Below are 17,674 nucleotides of genomic sequence, written 5' to 3' on the forward strand. Positions count from 1 at the left end.
GTGTTAGACACAGTAATTCACTTTCGTATCCTTCATGGCAACTTTCAGTAAGGGAATCTAGTGGGTTCGTGGGATGTTTTCCTATTCTCATAAATTGACATTTGGCAACTTTAAGGGGCAAAGGGATCGTAACCTCCAAATGGACGCCCGATCGCCATGTATCAAAATGACGGTATGGCACTTTTCCCCTTAAACCCAAGTAATGGCACTATTCCACTACTAATGACGAAACGGACACCACATGGGGCGCTGTTGTGCTGGGGCGGACCACCTGGACTCCCATCGAGCCATTATCTTGCCCGTTTGGCATCAAACTCATTGTGGATTTCCTCCTCATGTGCCCACTGACCCATTAGGGGGTCTTCATCGTGCCAGTGGAGCAAGTATTCTGCCCACTTGCCATTTAATCTTACTCAGTACTCTTCCTCACCTCCCATTAAACAACTATTATGCCCCCTGACCACTTACAGGTCTTCATCATGCCCACAGAGCAATTATTCTGCCCACTTGCCATTTATCCTTACTCAGTGGTCTTCCGCACCTCCCATAGAAGCATTATCATCCCCACTTACCCACTATCCCTCACCAATGCCCCTCCCTCGCATCCACGAACAACGAATTGTGCCCCCTGACCGACGGCGCGCCGAAATGCCACTGGGGTGCGCACGCTCATGCTGTGACCGCAGGGCCTGTACACAAATAACATTTATTTAATGGGAAACTGTTCGATCGGGCCGAAATGCGACTGCGGCGCCCCCAGAGGCCTGGGTGTGCATGCGCATGCTATGACCGCGGGGCCTGTACAAAAATAACATTAATTTAATGGGAAACTGTTCAATCTCCTGTACGCCCCGGGAACGTGCCCCGGGTTCGGGACTTTGCTTTTCGTGACGTGCCGAGGCTCGTATTTCATCGCCCCGGAGCACAGGCCTGTGGGTCTGTCTGGGGCCAAGTTTGGCGGGACGCGACATGGGAGCCGAACGCCTTTGGCTGGTCGTTCTGGGGGTCAAAAGACACCCGTGCATCCGTTTCGGTGCCCGGGAAGTCTTCTGGAGCAGCGCAAGACAATTGCATTGTTCGATAACCACGGGGCCTGTACAAAAATAACATTGATTTAATGGGTAACTGTTCGATCTCCCATACGCCCGGTGAACGTGTCTCGGGTTCGGGACTTTGCTTTTCACGGCGTGCTGAGGCTCGTATTTCGTCGCCCCAGAGCACGGGCCCGTGGGTCATTCCGGAGCAAGTTTGGCAGGACGCGATACGGGAGCCGAACGCCTTTGGCTGGTCTTCCGGGGGTCGATAGATACCCGTACATCCGTTTTGGTGCCCAGGAAGCCTTTCAGGAACAGCGCAACAAAATCGTATTAGTTGCATGTGCTAAATTGTGATCGTGCAGAATAGCGGCGTAACCGACGCATTAAGGAAAAGTCCGATGGGCCCGAGCTTTCAGTATGTTGCACGGGTAGCGAGGCACTGTCGGTTCGCGACGTTCCGCAGTCCCACGTGATTCGGAACCGCATGTCGCTCCGTTTTGGAACCCCGAAAGGGACACGTCCTTGACCTTGGACTTGTTGGAAAGGTCTGGTTCCGACTTTCCTCGGCCAAGAAAATGAGCTCTGTGTACAAGGCTTTTTCACAAATTCTCAAAAGAGGAAAACACCACCTCGGCCAAGGAACATCATATAGACTTGTGGTTGGTGTCGTTTGAAAGATCTCTTGCCCCTTCGACATTTAACCTCTATGATCTACAGTGATAAAAGCAAGGCCTGTGTGCACAATGTGTGTCATATGTGCTTAATGTGCAGACAAGGTCTGTGTGCACACTGTGACCTTCAACCTCCATGAGCTAAAGTGAACAAAGCATTATTAATGTGTGTCATATGTGCATAATGTGCATACAAGGCCTGCGTGCACACTGCATGTCATATGTGCATACAGGGCCTATGTGCATGCATTATTAATGTGTGTGATATGTGTATAATGTGCATACAAGGCCTGTGTGCACAATGTGTGTCATATGTGCATAGAAGACCTGTGTGCACACTGTGACCTTTAACCTCCATGAGCTAAAGTGATAAAAGCATTGTTAATGTGTGTCATATGTGCATAATGTGCATACAGGGCATGCGGGCATACTGTGACTCGACAAAGTGCACACTAAATTTCATATAATTAATAAAAAGTTTATTTAGAATTAATAAAGTATACACTACTTAGTTTAGTTCAATGGTATTTAGCTGTCGTAGTCCACAAACTGCAAAGGAAAGTGCGTGTAGTCCACAAACTGCACAGGAAAAAGGCTTGCGGTCCACAATCTGCACCAGACAGATTTGTTTACAGAGCTGTTTACAAACTCAAGGGAACAATGCAGATAGTTCACAAATGTCATTTCCCATTTCATAATACTGTTAATTGCCAAGTTACTTTATAGAAGACCACAGAACCACTTCTCATTTATGAATGTTAGTGATAGCTGTTTCAATATGGCAACCAATAGCTGCCCAATCTGCTCCAAAGCCTTTTTGCAATTGAGCCAGCACCTCCGGGTGACCCACGGGATAAAAAATTTGACAGAGAGGAAGCTTCCTCGCGCTGCAGTCGGGTAGGGTCAGTGTCCGTGAGGGACACTGCCCTATCCCGGGCTGCCAAAAAGAGTCGTCGAGGCTGGACCGGCACCTAAAGTCCCACACAGAGCTCACGGCGGCAGCTCGCAGGGCAGCAGGGGCCGAGATGAAAAGGAAAAAAGTCATATTGGACTTGGCTGCCATGCGTGCCACGGGACCGGAGGTTCCAATGGCTTCCACGCTTGACCTGGAGGAGGCGGAGGGCCAAGCTGAGGTGGCGAGGAAGAAGTCTGTGAGCGGGGGGCTTGCCGCCAGGCGAGGGAGATGGTGGCTGACCTCAACAGTCAAGTAGAGATCCTCTCTTCCACATTAAGGGAACTGACCCATCGCTTCCGGAAAATGCAGCGGCGGTGGAAGAGGGGGCCTGCGGCGTACTTGACTCAGGTGACACGTAAGCTTATTAGGCCGTTCCCGGATGATAGGGAGGATGACAGGGAGAAAGATTTCGTGCCGCCTACCCCGCTGCAGCATCCATCCACCCCCCCCCCCCACCCCCGCATCCTCCTCCTCACAGCAGTCTGTTTCAAATTCACCTGGGCGCTCCGGCAAGTCCAGCCCCAACCCTCACTTCCCCGACCACGTCTTGGCCTTGAGTGAGTTTGAATCTACCACCCGTGCCCCCTCGTAAGTCTCATTGTGCTTTGTGTGTTTTTAGCTAACTTGTCTGTTTTTTGTTCTCTCTCTCTGTCCAGACGTCCTGATGGAGCAGTAAAGGGAACATCAAGAGAGGCCAGATCCCACCCCAAAGCTCCAGGAGAACATGAGCGGTAAAATCTACCGCATACGAAAATTACTGGCCTACATGGCGGTGGGGGGTGGAAGGCTTCAGACCCTCGACTTTTTGGACAATTCAGAGCGGCTCCGCAAGTAAGTTCAGTTCTGTTGACTTTACGTGACAAAAAGTGGCACTTTGTTTTATTCTGATCGAGTCTCTCTCTCTCTCTCTGTCTGCAGGTGGGTGTCAAGCCTGAGGGTGACGGCAATGATGAAACTACTTTAAATCACTATTTGAAAAATGTTTCGCAATTTTTAGATTACATTGCCGCCACCCCGCCTCCGACCTGCCGCCTCTCAAAGAAGCCCATGTTGGGCATCCGCAGGGAAGTCAAGTTAACACTCTGGGGTCTGCTGTGGCGCGGGCGCAAACTCTTTATTTTTCAATCACTCTGCAAAGAGACTTAGATAACTCTGCTGATTTTTGACATACAGATATGATTTATACATCATTTAAAATGTTAAAGTGTCTAGTTTTTATCTGTCCACTCCCAATAAAAACAGAATGTTCTTTTCGCAAAATTAAGAAAATAAACATGATGCGCGTTTTGTTCTCTCTCCCTCAGGGAAGTCCTTTCTCAAACGCGTCAGAAAAATTAACTGTAACTTAACGAATTAATGTCTTAGAAACAAAAGATAAATGTCTACATAATGCTTGGAATGTCAGCTTTTAAATGATGTAAGTGAGATCGAAAACATATATTGTCATTCGGTGTAAACTGTATGAGAAGTAGGAGAGAGACCGTCTCTCTAATGTTACCTGATTATCTATGAGATGAGATCGCCACACCCCCACGCCATTGAAGTGAATGAGCAGAGACATCCATATGCATAACTTGTGCCTCCTGCAGTCAATGGATAGGCAATCCACAATCCAGTCTCTCCATTCCTTGTTGTTTCATCCGAATGCACCAAAACATGACATCTAAATCCTTATTTACTTGCGTATGTGTGTCAATATCTCCAGACGCGAGTGTTTCCTTGTTCTTCCGTCAAACATTTCACGCGAGGGGAAACGCACATACACAAACACACGAGTCAGGAAATCGATGCGGTCGTATAAAATAGGCGATTGCAAACAGTACAATCCTTATTTACTTGCGTCTAAGGTTATATCTCCACACAGCAAGTTTATTAAACACAGGATCACTCGCATTACTGCTTTCATGATCAACACGTGAGGGAGTAATGGCGGCGGCGGATGTAAACAAACAAGTTTGTGACGCTTGTCCCTTGTTGTGTGTGTTTCTACTATAATGATTACTAAAACACAAATAAGAGTCCAGACAACGATAGGCAGTTCTTCTTTAGAGTTGTTTACTGCACAAAAGTAAACCTCTCGCTGGCCAACCAAATAACCCTGTGTTAATTTTTACGATGGCCAAACAATACCTTTACTATGATTACTATGGTTTTTAAAGGTATGCTTGTGAAATTAATAGAAAATATTTCTATATATACACACATTATATATATAATTTTTTTTGTTATAAATTCCCAAGTAAACCTTATCATGGTAACAGTACCTTTACTATGATTACTATGGTTTTTAAAGGTATGCTTGTGAAATTAATAGAAAATATTTATATATATTTCTATATATACACACATTATATATATAATTTTTTGTTATAAATTCCCAAGTAAACCTTATCATGGTAACAGTACCTTTACTATGATTACTATGGTTTTAGATATACTTCTGAAATTAATAGAAAATATTTCTATATATACTCACATTATAATATATATATATATATATATATATATATATATATATATATATATATACATTTTTGTTATAAATTCCCAAGTACACCTTATCATGGTTTTACTACAGGGAAAGTTACATTCCTGTTGAACATTCCTACAAGGCTCATTATGTGGCTCATTATGCGGCTCATTATGCGATTATTGTTCCTCAGCTGTCAATTATGGAGAGCCGGATGTGACTAAATTATAAATAAATAAATACATAAATAAATATACGAGGAAATGTAAAAAAACAAAAATACAGAAATAAATACAGAAATATATATACAAGGAAATGTAAAAAAACAAAAATAAATAAGTATTTATACCTGTATTTCTGCATTTATGTATAATTTTATTTTTGTCCACATTTATTTATTTATTTATTTATTTATTTATTTATTTATGCATTTATTTATTTTCACTTTTATTTATTTTCACATTTATTTATGTATATATGTATTTATGTCTACATTTATTTATTTTTACATTTATTTATTTATATATTTATTTATTTCCACATTTATTTATTCCTACATTTATTTATTTACTCATTTGTTCGTCTGTATGCTAATGAGGGGGGCGTGTTTCACCTCAGACTTAGCAATCGATCTCTGAGTGGCAGTGCTGAAGCTTTGAGGCCACAGTGACACCTGCTGGTCTGACCAAGCGAACGAAGTTACACAGGGAGTGAATGACTTACAGATGGGCCAAAACCTTGTCACGTTTTAAATAATTTTTTATCACCATAACTGTTTGTATGTAGGGTCACTACACAGGGCATACGGGTACATACTGTACTCATGACATGGCCGTAAACCGCCATCCGTTCGTGATTTCTAAAATGTCTTGGCACAAATCAATATCAAATGCACGTCATCAATAGATCTGATGACAGACCCTTGGAAGTGGACACCTGAACATGGAAGCGCGTGAAATTATGCACTATTAATCACATTTAATGTAAATGCGCTGGGTGGGGGCTGATCAGAGCTTGAGGCTCGTCCACAAGCAGCCCAGAACGCGGAGAGAAACCAGCGCACGCAAGCATACTGATCAATGCCTCGTTTAAAATGCGGTAGCAAAAGACTTTACATTGCCGTTTGCTAATTTTACAATGCACAACATGTGACAGTTCGAATCACACGTCATCAAGTGGAATCAGCTGTTCGGGATTAAATCTAACAAAGGGTGATCGCGCAAACGCAGCGAGACACGCATCTAACGCCATGCAGGTGATCCAAAATCAAATCATGGCGAGGTAACGCGTGACTGCAGCGGCTCATGTCCTTTCATTTCAAACCCTCAGATTTTGAGTTCACAGATTTTTTTAAATGAAACGTCCAAAAGATAACGTTGACAGCGACAGAAACAAGCCTTTCTATTGCGGTTATATTTCTCCATATAAATAGATTTTAAAGTTTTAAACCACATATGCATCACCATATATATATAGCTTATGTCAAGACATAAAGCTATCTCGTGGCATATACTGTAGTGCATGGCCCTTTTTCGCGGTGCTGGTGCATAGGAAACCCTGGTCGGAAAAAAAACAATAAAACCATTACAGAAATTCCTAATGGTTTTCATTAAAATACCAATAGAAATCATTAGCTTTTACCATCATGTTTTGGGACATATTCCATTAGGATTTAATGGCCCCACCAATAGAACCCAACACATACCAGTACAGACCAAGAGAGACCCATAGAGACCATTAGAGTTTCCAATAGACCAATAAAATTCCCATTAAAACCAATAAATCCAATAGAATTTCTGTGATGGTCTATTGTTTTTTAGCAGGGAGTGCAATTATAACATAACATGAGATTAATGCTTTAATTATAATAACATTTAAAATACAGAAATGATAGAATCAATGGTACGTTTAATGTAAACTAAAACAGCCAGAAGGTGGCGGCAAGTCGCTGTCTCAACGAGTAAGTTCGATCAATTCAGCCGATTCATTTGAATTCTGATTTAGTCAATAACACCACCACATGTTGCTTGCAGGCTGCATTGGTAGTTGTTAGGCTATAGGTTATTGTCAAATATGTTATTATCTGGAAATAACATATTCTTCCAAAACAAAGTCACTGCAACCAATCTCACCAAATATGACACATACCAAATTTGGTGTATAATTAAAACCTCTCATAAAACGTTCACAACACAATTCTATATGTTTTATTACTAATTGGAGCATTGAGATCTCTAGACGACAGCAATAACCTTATTTTTGACAAAAGGACTTTTTTGTTTTGCCTGTGGATTTTAATTAGCCCATCCCCAAGCACATTCCAACCCATTTTGCCAGCACTGGTTATATGTGGGCTTAGCCCCAAATAAGGGCGTGTGATTAATATATAATGAATACTATAACTGGATCTTATACTAACCTTATTGCAGTATTCAACTGTATTAAAAATATTGGTATACCATCTGTGTTCATTTATTTTTATGTACAAGGCTCCCTTTATTATATTCTGTGCAAATGTGCATGACTGTATGAACATAAAAGGACCAAACATTATATATGTTCATACAGTCATGCACATTTGCACAGAATATAATAAAGGGACCCTTGTACATAAAAACAAATGAACACAGATGGTACACCAACATTTCCAATATTTTTTGTCAAAAATAAGGCCACTGCCGTCGTCCAGAGATCTCAACGCTCCAACCAGCAACAAAACACACAGAATTGTGTTGTAAACGTTTTATGAGAGGTTTTAATTATACACCAAATTTGGTATGTGTCATATTTGGTGAGATTGGTTGCAGTGACTTTGTTTTGGAAGAATATGTTATTTCCAGATAATAACATATTTGACAATAACCTATAGCCTAACAACTACCAATGCAGCCCGCAAGCAACATGTGGTGGTGTTATTGACTAAATCAGAATTCAAATGAATCGGCTGAATTGATCGAACTTACTCGTTGAGACAGCGACTTGCCGCCACCTTCTGGCTGTTTTAGTTTACATTAAACGTACCATTGATTCCATCATTTCTGTATTTTAAATGTTAGTATAATTAAAGCATTAATCTCATGTTATGTTATAATTGCACTCCCTGCTAAAAAACAATAGACCATCACAGAAATTCTATTGGATTTATTGGTTTTAATGGGAATTTTATTGGTCTATTGGAAACTCTAATGGTCTCTATGGGTCTCTCTTGGTCTGTACTGGTATGTGTTGGGTTCTATTGGTGGGGCCATTAAATCCTAATGGAATATGTCCCAAAACATCATGGTAAAAGCTAATGATTTCTATTGGTATTTTAATGAAAACCATTAGGAATTTCTGTAATGGTTTTATTGTTTTTTTTTCCGACCAGGGTTTCCTATGCATTAGCATTGCGAAAAAGGGCTATGTATTATAGTATATGCCACGAGATAGCTTTATGTCTTGACATAAGCTATATATATATGGTGATGCATATGTGGTTTAAAACTTTAAAATCTATTTATATGGAGAAATATAACCGCAATAGAAAGGCTTGTTTCTGTCGCTGTCAACGTTATCTTTTGGACGTTTCATTTAAAAAAATCTGTGAACTCAAAATCTGAGGGTTTGAAATGAAAGGACATGAGCCGCTGCAGTCACGCGTTACCTCGCCATGATTTGATTTTGGATCACCTGCATGGCGTTAGATGCGTGTCTCGCTGCGTTTGCGCGATCACCCTTTGTTAGATTTAATCCCGAACAGCTGATTCCACTTGATGACGTGTGATTCGAACTGTCACATGTTGTGCATTGTAAAATTAGCAAACGGCAATGTAAAGTCTTTTGCTACCGCATTTTAAACGAGGCATTGATCAGTATGCTTGCGTGCGCTGGTTTCTCTCCGCGTTCTGGGCTGCTTGTGGACGAGCCTCAAGCTCTGATCAGCCCCCACCCAGCGCATTTACATTAAATGTGATTAATAGTGCATAATTTCACGCGCTTCCATGTTCAGGTGTCCACTTCCAAGGGTCTGTCATCAGATCTATTGATGACATGCATTTGATATTGATTTGTGCCAAGACATTTTAGAAATCACGAACGGATGGCGGTTTACGGCCATGTCATGAGTACAGTATGTACCCGTATGCCCTGTGTAGTGACCCTACATACAAACAGTTATGGTGATAAAAAATTATTTAAAACGTGACAAGGTTTTGGCCCATCTGTAAGTCATTCACTCCCTGTGTAACTTTGTTCGCTTGGTCAGACCAGCAGGTGTCACTGTGGCCTCAAAGCTTCAGCACTGCCACTCAGAGATCGATTGCTAAGTCTGAGGTGAAACACGCCCCCCTCATTAGCATACAGACGAACAAATGAATAAATAAATAAATGTAGGAATAAATAAATGTGGAAATAAATAAATATATAAATAAATAAATGTAAAAATAAATAAATGTAGACATAAATACATATATACATAAATAAATGTGAAAATAAATAAAATAAATAAATAAATAAATGTGGACAAAAATAAAATTATACATAAATGCAGAAATACAGGTATAAATACTTATTTATTTTTGTTTTTTTACATTTCCTTGTATATATATTTCTGTATTTATTTCTGTATTTTTGTTTTTTTACATTTCCTCGTATATTTATTTATGTATTTATTTATTTATAATTTAGTCACATCCGGCTCTCCATAGTCAATCACTGATTATTTAGGAGCTTTCACGCCTCCACGCAAACGGCCTTTCCCAAGCAAATGTGTCTTAGAAATTGTAAATCAATATATTGTTTCATGTGAATGAGCAGGCCAGGTGATTTTCACATCATTTTGAAAAAAAACTCTAGACTACTAGATTCTGTTTTGGAAAGTCTTGGGAAAACATGTTTAGAATGAGTCTTGTGGACTTGTATCAGTGACTTAAAAATCTTGCTTTTTCAAAAACCACGCATAAACATTTTTCTCTCAAAAATACAAACATGTACATACATGTTGATCATATAATATTGTAGCCCAGTTTGTTCTGAACTCAGTGTTATGAAACTTTTGCCATATATATGTTTTTAAGCAACTGAAAAAAGCACAAATGTCAGTGCATGTCAAAACTTCCCCAGGGCCCTAAAAACCCCTTAGACCCCAGAGGGTTAATGCTGCGTTACACGAGGCGCCCTGTGACGATGCACCAGATGTCGGTGAAGCGCAAGAAAGATGAGCGCCTCATCAGCAAGGCCCTCTTGGAGCTTTGTAGAGAGTGCTCAAAGGCGGCGATGAATGAGAAACTCGGTAAGTCAACGTCACTTATCACAATTACTTTTTGGTTAAGGTTTACTGACCTTTAGTAAGTGCGCTGTTTTTGTGTGTTTTTCCAGAGCAGCTGAAGTCTGAGAGGTCCCAAAAGGCACAGTACATGCTGTACGGGTACATGACGGCGTTCCTGGCCTCCATCTATAGCCACAGGTGCGGCGTTTACCAGAACATGACCATTGAGGAGGTCAGGAACGCCGTCCATACGTCGGACACATGGCTGATAAATGTAAGTGGACTCTGCCTGTGTGTCTCTCTTAAGGTTTTTCCTTGTCGCGTCAAAAATTCAAACACCTGTTTTGTTTTGTTTTGTCTGCAGGTCAACATGCATAAGACGAACCAGGCCTTCGGGCCTGCTCAGATCGCCCTGAGCAAGGAGGAGTACGGATGGTTCACACAATTCTTGGAGATCAAGAATAAGCTTGTGGGCGGGCCTGGGGCTAAATTTTTTTCTTCACATCGTCAACAAAACCATGCAAAAACCTGAACAATTATTTTCAAGCGGCGTGGGTGGATATGAGGCTTCCAGGAAGCCCCACGTTGACAGACCTCCGGTCCGCCATTGCGACCCATGTAAGTTGTGGGGCCCTTGGGTTTGAACTTCTGTTTGTCTGCGTGTTTAACATGTCTAACGTCCTCTTTTCTTAATTTTCTCTTTATAGGCACGGAACGCGGCCGACACGGAGAGCCGGACCAAGATGGCCCGTTTCATGTGCCATGATACGCGCACGGCGGACAAATTTTATGCCTGCAATCTGACAGCGAAGCAGGCGTGGGAGCACCATGGGCTCTTTGAGACGGCGCTGGAGGGGCCGGATGCCACACCCAAAAAGCCGGCCGAAAGCCGTCCAAAAAAGGCCTCCGGGAGGCGGCGTGCTGCGATGGTACAGCCAGACTCCGAGTCGATGTCCTCGGCGACGAAGACGAGCCGGTGTTGCAGGAGTCTGGCGTGTCTGCAGTGGAGTCTGACGAGGTGGGTTTGTCACCTGTCCTGTCTATTGTAAATTGTACATCCTGTCAGTTGCTAACCTGTCTCTCTCTCTCTCTCTCTCTTCAACAGTCAAGCTTGGAAGACCACAGGGCTGGACCATCAGCGATTGCGCAGTGTAGAAAGGTAACGGTGACACTGACGCCACTTAAAAGCAACACCTGTTAAAGGAGCCTCCAGAAGGTGTTGAAAAGCCCCTCCAGCGCCAAGTCGACACCAGGGAAACCGAAACGTCCAAAGGTCCAAAAGGTCTTCACTCCACAGGCCACTCCACTCCTGCCCCAAGATTTTTGCTGGACTGTTCCACCCTGTTATGCCCCGTTCTTACCCATCTGCGTTGTGAACTGTTCTGCCCCGTTCGTTCCTCGTTGTTAACTGTTTTGCCCCGTTCTTTCCCCGTTGGAAACTGTTCTGCCCCGATGTGCCCCGTTCTGCCCCAATGTGCCCCGCCCCGATGTGCCCCGTTATGCCCTATTGTGCCCCGTTTTGCATCATTCTGCATTTTTTTTATTGTTGCTGTTGATGATGCTGTTGCTGCTTCCTGTTGTGTTTTTTTAATAAATTATATCTTAAGTGTTGAAACTTGTCTCTGAGTTGCTTAATTCTCCTATGTTGCTGGTGAAAGTTTCTTGGGTAGCCCAAAATTTTAAGGTAAACTTACGGTAAACTTAAAGTTCTAGGGCCCTATCTTGCACTCAGCGCAATTGACTTTGTCAGTGACGCATGTTTCATTTCATATTTTGCACCAGCGCACAGCGGGTTTTTCCCTCCACAGACGCACGTCGGCAAACTAGGGAATGAACTTGCGCTCCCTGGGCGGTTCAGCGCAAAAAAGGAGGCGTGTTCCGGCGCAAACCATCCCTGATGCTATTTTGCAGTTTCAAAAAACAATTGCGCTACTAACCAAAAAAAACCTAGTCTAAAGTCAGTGGCGCGTTGCGCGTAGTTCATTATGCTATTTTAAGGGCGCATGCTTGACCATAATGTATAGCGTGCACAACGCGCATTGCTTATCTAATCTACACAGATGCAACAGTTCATTTTGCAAATCATAAATTGTTACAATAAAAAATATTAATACATGAGATAAGGGAAACCATTGTGGTGAGCATTGTGGTGATAGTTTTTATTTATTGTGTAGCTGCGTTAAAAAATTCTCTTGCAAATAACGATTAAAATATTTTCATGAGTTTGTTGTGTGGCTGTATTACGTTTATTTTATGTAAATAATGGTTAAAATGTTTTCATAAGAAACCTTAATGTATATGAACTTGATTTGTAAGTGTACTTTGGGGTTGGACCTTGCTTGCGTTTCCGATTTCAAAGCCCCCAAACCCTTTCAGCGGTAAGGGTGGACGCAGCGATGTCCTCTGCTGGCGTCAGGTCATGTGTAGAGACAGATCCACCTCCCGTTACACGGTGTGCCCGATTTATTCTGGAAATCTTGGGATTCCCCCGTCTCCTGACATCATTGTAGCGCTTGCCGCAAAGATGGGGAAGCCAGCTAATGAGACAATTGTGGCTATTTCCTCTCACACCTCTTTAACCGACGCTGATTTGTGCAGGTTTCTCCCAAGTCCCATTCCCATACAAAACAACTTCTCTGTCTTTGACTGCTCTTACAAGAACGTCGGTCTCCTCGGCTGTGAACCGCTCCTGGCTTGCGCCTGGTAAATCGTCATTATAATAGCAACCCGCCATGGAACTTGCGCCCTTGCGTTTAAAGGGAATGTTGGATAGCGTTCCGATTGGTTTATTTGACGTTACGCCCAAACCACACCTATGAATAATGAGCCTACTTCAGACCAACCCCTTACTGATTTGCGCCTGGCGCAAGACTTATTTCTCCCGCCGGGAAAAGAGGTTTCAAATTTGATATGCATGAACATTATGCACACATGACAAACATTTAAAAGGCTTAATGTGTGTCATATGTGCATAATGTGCATACAGGACCTGCATGCACACTGTGACCTTTAACCTTCATGATCTAAAGTGATAAAAGTATTATTAATGCGTGTCATATGTGCTTAATGTGCATACAGGGCCTGCATGCACACTGTGACCTTTAACCTTCATGATCTAAAGTGATAAAAGTATTATTAATGTGTGTCAAATGTGCAGACAGGGCCTGTGAGCACACTGTGACCTTTAACCTTTATGATCTAAAGTGATAAAAGTATTATTAATGTGTTTCAAATGTTTTTTTTTTATTATTAAAAAATATAAAGAATATACATAAAATCAGAGAAATAGAAAACAAATTACGGACAGAATTTAACTTGCAGACAATTGAATAATAATACAAGGAAAAAACAAAACAAACAAACAAACAAACAAACAAATCAATAATTGGTTTGCATAAGGTAAAACTGTATTACAGTTATAAACTCAACATCGGAGTAAGAAAAGTGCATAATTTAAATTAAATCTTTGAATAAATCATCATAACATTTCAAAAAAAGTGTACATTTTTTGTTTTTTATAAGTCTAAGAGATGTAACAATGGATCTTATTTCAGTAAGAAAAAGTGGAAAATACAAAGGGGATTTAAGCCATTTTTGTTTGTGAATGAAGAGTTTACCATATAAAATAAAAAAGTTAACAGTGTTTTCAAGGATAAACATCTTGGAATATTCATAATAGAATATAATATCCTTGATAGTGAAGCCAGGGGCGGAGCGGGGGGGGGGGGGGGGTGGCTTTTGGGGCTTGAGCCCCGAATGTTTTGTCAAAAGCCCCGAATCTTTTCAGATCTGTAAAATGAATTCATCCAGGACGCTAGGTGGCGGCACTCAGCTTTAACTCTCCGGTCCCCCACTCAACTGAAAATGAATAAGAGATGCGTGTTGAAGGCAAAATAAGAGAGTGCCGAAGTAATGGCGTCACTTTGTAGGCTAAAACGCGGAAGTGAGTTAGCATTTTAGCACTACGGGTTCCCTCGCCCTGAAGTCTATGGGTTTTTTTAATGGGTTTTTGCTAAATCGCCTGAAATAAGGTCTGTGGTTAACAAAACCTCTAAATATTTTCATGTTTTGTTCTATGACATAAAATACACCAGTTATAATCTGCATGTGATTTTTAAAAACTTTATTGTGCCTTAAAAACGGTGGTTGCTAACAAGTTGCTAATAGGGACTACATCCTTGGCGGGGATTTTAGACGTCATCATGACAGAAAATCTGTCACTAGCCTTTCAGCCTCACATTCTCAGAAGTTTACCTTTCAGTTAATATACATAACGTTATATATTTAGTCTTTTCAAATTGTAGTTTTTCCAAAGATTGTTGTACTGTGGAGAGACTGTAGTTTGACATGTTTTGTTTTGTCCGGAGATGCAACCACAAGTCGTCGATGAAAGATGCTCGTTTACCATCCGATGTTCCCCAGCGGAGACTGTTCGTGCCGTAAGGTAAGCTAACACAACGATGATTTCCATGTGAACACCGTATTTACTGCCTTAATGTGGCCATGCATGACCAAACTTTAATGGTGCATATTGCTCAACACGTGAATGATATAATACTTTGACGGTCAGACGGAATTAAAAAGGCTAAGTTAGCAAGAATAAACATTTTTTATTACAAAATCAACAGCTTAAATAACTTACCTGTGTCTTTCTCTTAAAATATCTTAAAGCTTGTTTACTTTGCTGTTTAATAGATTAGATCTGCTGCAGGTTTATTAAAGGCTAACGTTACTTCGAGAAATGTGTTTAATTAAAATAAATTTAATTTTGAGGATTCCATTATGTACTTTGCTGGATGGAGGAGACCCAAAGAAATCATCCTTGAGGACCTTGATTAAAATTCGCCACAACTATACACACTTGCATTTTCCATGTGGGCATGCACATTGTGTTGCAAAAATACCTTCTTTCCCTGTAGAGACTTATTATATAGTATATAGTTTGTTTTCAGTTTACTTATTGCAGCAAGTTTTGTAGTAAACATCTTTATTTTCATAAAATGTTTCTGTGGATCAGTGATTGGAGCATTTTGTTAACTTTTGTTTAATTCCCAGAGAACACGCTGATATCTATAGCTTGAATGCACTGTAAGTCACTTGTCTAACAAATACCAAAAATTTAATGTTAAACTATTGTATACTATTATAACTATACACCAGTCAGCTCACAATAATGTGAGATAAAATTTACTACACAGGCTCTCACATTGGGGCTTGTGGATTACCAGGTAAAAATATATAGAAATGTGAACAAAATTAGTATATGGTTTATTTAGGGAACATGTATGGTTTAATTATAATATATTGTATTTAAGCATTGATGCTATTGGACAATTCTGCCCTCCAAAGGCAGAGTGCAGTATCTACGCAAACACTGAAACTGAGAAAAATGGCTTTAAAGTTTTTACACTAGCCAGCCAAACATGTTGTGGGTAGATTTGTGGTAATGCATTCATGTAATGCAGGGGTCGGCAAGTAACTTTGGCCGCGGGCCAATATTTTTTTAGCCAGTAGATGGCGGGCCAACTGTTGTTGGCACACTTACGTCTTATTTTGAATTAGCCTAATATAGGCTATCTGATCTTTTGTCAAGAAACATTGTCTTTATTTCCTATTTAAAAGACGAAAGACGGCATTAAACATGGTAATGGGTCTGTGTATCATTCGTTCAATCGTTTTTTTTTTCAAATTAAAAACAAAAATGAAAAAATTAACCACCACAGGTTTTCTGATTGTGTGCTCAGATAAAAAATTAATTACTGGATTAGACATTTTTTTTATTTAACTCCTTTATAGGCATAATATATCAATGAAATCATTACAGATCAAGTACTATAGTGGTAATATTACAGGCATTTATGCTCTCATGAAATACTCTTACAGTCCGACTTTTGAACTATTCCTTTTTTTATTAATATTTATCCGGGACACACACATACACACATAAGGTTTAAGGAGGTCTCCGCTGGACTGTTTTTTGTCCAGCTCCAACAAGGTTCTATTCATACATTCATACACTTTGTGTTCACCCGCTTTTTTCCTGACCTGACGGGTCCGCAAAACTTAACGTCACGTTTCCAGAATCTCACATTCAAATGTCTCTAACGAAAAGATACAGATAATTTTAAATGTTATACAAAAATTGTGTTCGTGCCAAAAAAAATATTATTTTAACATTGTATTCATTGTATTTATAATGAAATATAAATAATAAATTAAATAGGACAAAGCCTCTCACTCAAATTTCTCACCATCATAAACCGAGTTGGTTGCGGAGTTGCTGTTCAAATTGCTGAACATCCTCCTTTGCCAAATTTATAACGTTTTAAACGGAGGTAAAGATCAAAGAACTATGCGTTAGGAAAATTAATAATGGCTTTATTTTAATAGATGCGTAAAACCATATTTTGGCGGATTACTTTCATTTTTTTAACGAATTTACCTGCCCATTTAGTCTTAATAATTAACGGTAAACGAACTTGACTTGCTGTTTTTGAAGGCAAGGTCGAACCTTAGGTCGGGCTCGAGCCCAAAGTTCAAGTAGCAGAACACAACAGTATTCCTTTCAAATCTACTTTAAAACTGTATTAGTTAAAATATTACTGCAGTAAAAGAGTTTATTTTTATCATATTTTGTAGTGGTTTCTAAAAGCCAGCAATTACTTTTCAGTAATTTGCAATGTCACGGAGTTTAACGTCTTCACGCGTGATGAATTGACATGATTTACGAAGTAAATTTGCAAATGATTCATGAAGTCATACCTCTGCAATTATTTGATCGATTGTGTTTTAGAAGTATGCTCAAACTCTAATGACAGTTATGATTGCGGATGCGCTGGTAGAGAAAGAGAACGAGAAAAAGCGGCCCGTTAAGATAGCTATTATACGCATTTTTTTCAGGACATTCTTGCTATTTGTCAGTGTGTTATACGCGAATAAATAATAATGAAAAAAGTTCAAAAGTCGGACTGTAAGCGAATGAGACTTACAGGAAAGCATGGTTGCTATTCAAACCCTTATTAAAACCCTTATTAAAATGTAATCTGTTAGTACCTGATCTGCTTAAATTTATTTCATTGGTATGTCTGCTAAGGTGTTCAATTAAAATTTGTCCGAACCCGTTTTCATTCCTTTTTTAATTTTTGATCTGAGCGCACATTCAGAAAACGAGTCGTTTGATTTTAGTTCAGGAAATAAATAATAGAAAAACAAGTCATTTTTCTTTATTTTCTTTTTGGTTTTGATTTGAAAAAACGAATGAAGGAATGATACACGGGGCCATTTTTGTAAACTATT

This window comes from Misgurnus anguillicaudatus, chromosome 12 (assembly GCF_027580225.2).
Source record: "Misgurnus anguillicaudatus chromosome 12, ASM2758022v2, whole genome shotgun sequence".
Lineage (NCBI taxonomy): Eukaryota > Metazoa > Chordata > Actinopteri > Cypriniformes > Cobitidae > Misgurnus > Misgurnus anguillicaudatus.